This window comes from Brassica oleracea, chromosome C9 (genome assembly GCF_000695525.1).
Source record: "Brassica oleracea var. oleracea cultivar TO1000 chromosome C9, BOL, whole genome shotgun sequence".
NCBI classification, from domain to species: domain Eukaryota; kingdom Viridiplantae; phylum Streptophyta; class Magnoliopsida; order Brassicales; family Brassicaceae; genus Brassica; species Brassica oleracea.
The window spans coordinates 30,076,918-30,082,320 of NC_027756.1; positions in this window are offsets into that span (position 1 = coordinate 30,076,918).

Consider the following 5,403-nt stretch of genomic DNA (forward strand, 5'->3'; position numbering starts at 1 on the left):
TCAAAGAGCAGGAACTACAACAATTTGAGTAAGAACCCTAGTTCTAGCCGCCTAGCTCTAATCTCTAAGTCTCCAAGTGTCGATCTCTTGCTTTAGGGTTTAGGTTCCCTTTATATAGTCTTCCTAAGGCGGGCCTTAGTCGGTTGGAGTAGGTTAAACTCTTCCATATTCGAAAATATGGAAGGTTCTCCTTATCGGAAGTTTTCCATTTCCCGGGGGAATGGGGTGATCCTGGGACTGGACCCGGAAAACTCCATTGCGGGGAACCGGGGTTCCTTTTAGTGGGGATCCTGGGAACCGGGGTTCTTTCCAGCGGGGATCCATAGGCCGGTGTCCTGCCAGGGGTCTGGAGAAATTCAATACCTGAGTATTTTTTTCCAATAGTTTGCCCCTTATTGCTCGATTTCGTCATTGCACTCGGAGAATAACCTGTGCACTCAAGTCAACCGGAGTTGCTCATTCTCAACAGGCTTCCCTTAGGCAGGACATCGCTCCAATAATCCCGCGATCCTGGGTTCCACTCAGGTCGGAACCGTACTATAAACCCGGGGGATGATCAGTTTCCCCTACGTCAGACCGGGGTCTGGTGCTATTTGGACCGCTAATTCTCGCCGAGGACGGGGAGCTCTGGGCTTCTAATGATGTTTTGGAGACGGTGGAGCCTGGGGCTCTGATGTTCCCCAAGGAGGAACTGCATGTACTGACGTGCAGAGGATAGAACGGGGGGCTGGGACCCGTACGGTTTGATGATACTAGACGCTCTTTTTATTCCTCCAAAAGCGAGCGCTTTCCTTTTTTGTGGGAAGTATTCTCCCTTTTTCTGCAGAGATCGGGTTTCCTTTTCGCCGTTCATTCTTTAAATCATGGATTCTTTACGATATTTGGAAACATCCTTATTTACTTTTCTGACCCCACGGAAAAGGGAACGATCCAGATATAAATAGAGACTCACGATAGTTCCTAGCTGGCCCCAACCTAACTCTAGCGCTGATTCTTAGCTGAGAAAGATGAATCCCGAGCCGCTCTCGTTTCTGTCCTCGCTTGTGGGTGGTCGTGCAAGGCCGCGTCGTCCTTTCACCGACCCTTTCTCATCCCCCGTTCCATCTTGGGGGAATGTTCCAGAGGCTGATAGTGAAGCGGTTCCGATGGCGCCCCTGAGAAGGCTTCGTTCTTATTTCTTTGATGACGGTCCCCGTTCTGAGATCCGAGAGGGGGACCTGGATAACATAAGGAGGAAGTACTTGATTCATCCTTCAGTGGGGATGAGGAGTCCGACCGAATTCGAACGCGCTCCAGATGGCGGAGCGGGTGAGGTGACTGTCTATGAAGCGTACCTGGAAGTAGGCTTCCGGGGTGTTATTCCTTCTCTTATAGAAGAAGTGTCATCTTTCTTCGGTTTCAGTCCTTCTCAACTTACTCCCCTAACCTGGAGGACTTTAATGTCTATCCAAGTACATGGAGAACTTCATGGATTTTCCATCAAGGTGCATGAGATTTTATACTCTTATTACTTTGCTCCTTTGGCGAACAAGGATGGGTTCCAGCATCTTCGATCACGTGACGGCGCCCTTTGGTCGAGGAACCTTCGAGGGGTGTTAGAGGTAATCACCCCTTTGGGGATGGTTGGAACAGCCGGTACATGTTCGTGAAGATTCAGGAGCCAGTGGGTTACCCTACGTCTTGGCGCACTGTGGGTAAGTTTTTTTTTTGTAACTTACCATCCTTTCGTGGCTTGATCCTGACGTTTTAGCTTTTGCTTTGTCAGATGTGTCTCGCCCGGTTTCCTTTGCTGGAGAAGCAGTGGCGAAACTTATAATGGTAATTCCCCGGCGATTCCACTGGGTGACTTTTCTGGTGAGCAGGGAGGCCTTACGTCATAGTCGCATCTTGGTAAGCCTTCCCTTTCTGTCGGATAGGACTCTGTCTTGTTTTGTTTCGCATGTATGCATATATTTTTTTCTTTAGGGAATGTGGCAAGGTCTCCGGTATCGGTTATTTATGACGAGTATCAGAAGGTTAAAGCGCATAAGTGGCGTCTTTCTTATACTCCTCAACCAAGACTAGTGACGGCCGCTTTATCGGTCGGGGGTCTATCTTCTATCTTGTCGACAAGCACCGAGATTATGCCTAACTGGGACCTTCTGGCAGATGCTCATCAAAGATTGACTAGCGAGGTATTCCTTCTCCGTGGTCAAGTGCGAGACATGATGGCTTGCCGGGACCTATTGATTCAACAAGTGAGAGCTTCGGCTAGGTGGGAGCTTATGAAGGAATGGCTGGAGAAGCGCGTAGATCATTGGAAGCCGGAAGAAGAATATCGGCGTCACCTGTTTTTATCTGGAGGGTTCAACCATTGATCGGAGAGTCTCCCCCAGGCTGCAACCCCAAGATCAGTTATAGGGTCGCGATTCTCGGAGGGACCTTCTTTCTGATATATCTTTTGAGGCTTTGGTTTTTTGTTGCTTTCGTTTTGAATAAAGGCTCTTTATAGCCCGCTCCTTGACTTTATGAATAATGATGCTTCATGTTTTACCCTTTTATTTACTCCTTGCTGTTACTTCGCTCCTGCATGCTTTTTTCTCTCGGAAAATATTGTTTCGCCTGTTTCTCGATCGAGGTGGGACTTTGTAGTCTATGATCCCTATTTTTTTCTAGGTTGAATGATAGGATCTTGTAATCTGGAGGTTGCATGGAGACCCAGGGATCATCGGAGACGAAGGCGCAGAGGCTCTTCTTGGATCCTTAGATCGCGTTTGGGACCCGGAGGTCCCTATCAGACCACACGGTCTGTTATCTGGGACCCGGAGGTCTTTTCTCTAGGTCCTGGGACCGAGACTGGGGCATGGAGGCAATGTAGGAATCCGGAGATTCACTAGTCAGATCCGGAGATCATGGTTGGAACCCGGAGGTTTATGTGGTTGTGATTGGACCCTGAGGTTGCATAAGAGTGCAGGGTTATTCCTTAGATCCGGAGAACGTATCGGGACCCTGGTGCACTAAGACCTTGAGGTCGTATGGGAACCCAGAGGTTCTTTAGGGATGTAACGACCCCGATGCACCCTAGGCTGCACAGGGGTCCTATCCTTATTGCTAGAATCGTATTGGGCCCTTGAGGCCATGTTGGAACCCAGAGGTTTGGATCCGGAGATCGTTGTTTGGAACCTGGAGGTTCTTTGAAGTTGTAATGACCCCGATGCGCCCTAGGCCGCCTAGAGGTTCTAATTTCTTTTATCTTTGGAACCCTGAGGCCAAATAGGTATCCGAAGGTTCTTCCTTAGATCCTGAGATCTTTTGATTGGAACTTGGAGACTATGGAGGAACCCGAAGGTTCTTCCTTAGATTTTATGTGTAGGACCCGAAATCGTTTGGGGAACCTTGGGTTTCCTCTTTAGATTGGGGGCTCGCATAAGGACCCGGAGTTCCTTGGGAACCCGAAAGGTTTTGATATTCGCAGGGACCGTACTCCATCTTCCTAGGCAAGACTACTACCGGTACCTGTTTGGATTTCGCATTCTGCCGCTCGGAAGCTGGCCACTATCGAGTTCCTATGCTGTATTCTACTTCTGCAGGAAGTCACTGACAGGCTTAGAGGGTGCTGGTGTGGGTGTTATGACCCAAGTGCCAGGCTTACGCTGCTTTCCACGTCTGGAGAAGCAGGATTTAGATTGCTCCATGTATTTCACAGTACTTTTGCAATGAGTATATACCATGTGTTCCCTGTATCGTGTTGCTCGTGGCGTTTTAATACATGTAATTTTCACATTGGTACTCTGGGGACCCCGATGCGCCTTAGGCTGCACATGGGTTTTAGGTAGTTTTGACAGCATACTCAGGCTTGCGCATACCCATTCATTCCTGCTTTATGTCTCATACCCGTTTTGATTCATTGTGGGTGTGCCACTGTGGTCGTGCCACTTTTGTGAGGGTTGGCCAGGATCAGAGGTCTCTGGAGACCTGATAGCTCGTATGCCCCTTTAAGTATAATGATTTCCCCTCTGCTTTTATAGCCGGAACTATTTTATTATAAGGTTTGTCCGGAGACGTTTAGCATACATAGGAGTAGGAAATCATAATGCTTAAATAGTTTATAGTAGTATATAAATCATGATCCGGAGACCGTATTGAAAATGATAGGCTTTGAGGTGCAGGGCGTTCCAGCAGTTGGGTTGTATTTTAACTTTGCTATCTTGCAGCATGTAGGCGCCTACTCTCCTCACCTCGATAACCTTATAAGGTCCTTCCCACCCTGGGGTGAGTTTCCCTGTTGTTTATTCTGCTCGTCGTAGAACCCAGTCCCCTTGCTGGAAGGTTCTGGTTCTGACTTTCTTGTTGTACGTCATGGCGACGTCTTGCTGGTAGGACCCGTTTCTTAGTCGAGCAGCCTCTCTCTTTTCGTCGAGCAGGTCGAGGCTTAGCGCCATCAGCTCATTATTCTCCTCCTGAGAGGTAGATCCGGAGACCGTTGTTCTTACGTGCATCTCTGTAGGTACAATGGCCTCAGAGCTGTAGACTAGCGAGTAGGTGGTTTCCCCTGTTTCTGTTTTAAGAGTGGTCTGGTAGGCCCAGAGGAGTCCGTGTAGTTCCTACGTCCACTTCCCGTGAGAGCCCTCCAATCGCTTTTTAAGCATGTTGACCACTGTTTTGTCCGTGGATTCAGCTTGTCCGTTAGACTTGGGGTGTCGAGGTGTGGCGAAGGTTAGTTTTATGCCCCAGTCCTTGCAGAACTCCTTGAAGTTGTGGCTCGTGAACTAGGGTCCATTGTCGGTGACGATCTCGTGGGGGACCCCGAAGCGAGTGATTACATAGGTCCACAGGAACTTGAGGATCTGGAGATCTGTTATGCGGCTGAGTGCCTCTGCTTCAACCCACTTGGAGAAGTAGTCAGTGACTATCAGAAGGAAGACCTTCTGCCCCGGCGCCATTGGGAATTTCCCTACTATGTCCATGCCCCACTTTCTGAAGGGCCATGGTGAGCTTATGGATTTGAGGTTCTCCGGGGGAAGCTTGGAGACTGGAGCGTGCCTTTGGCATTGGCCGCAGTGCTTGGCTTGTCTGTCGGCATCCGCGGACATCGTGGGCCAGTAGTAACCAGCCCTTCAGGCTCTGAGCGCTAGGCTTCTGCCGCTAGAGTGGTGATGCGCCTCAGTACATAGATCACTACATGGAACCAGTCCAGGATGGAGCTCAGAACGATCAGTTCATTTCGAGGTTCGCGCAACTGACAAAGCTGTGTACCGGATCGACATGCGTAAGTCCAGAAAGGAGCTAAGGCTGGAACCACGTCCAGACGATCGAACCGACCAACCCGAAGTCCGTCTTCCCCGCACCACTCGCCAAGCCAAGACTGATGGTTAAGCCCGAACTAACTTTGATCGAGAAGAACCCGAGACAGACCATAGTTGT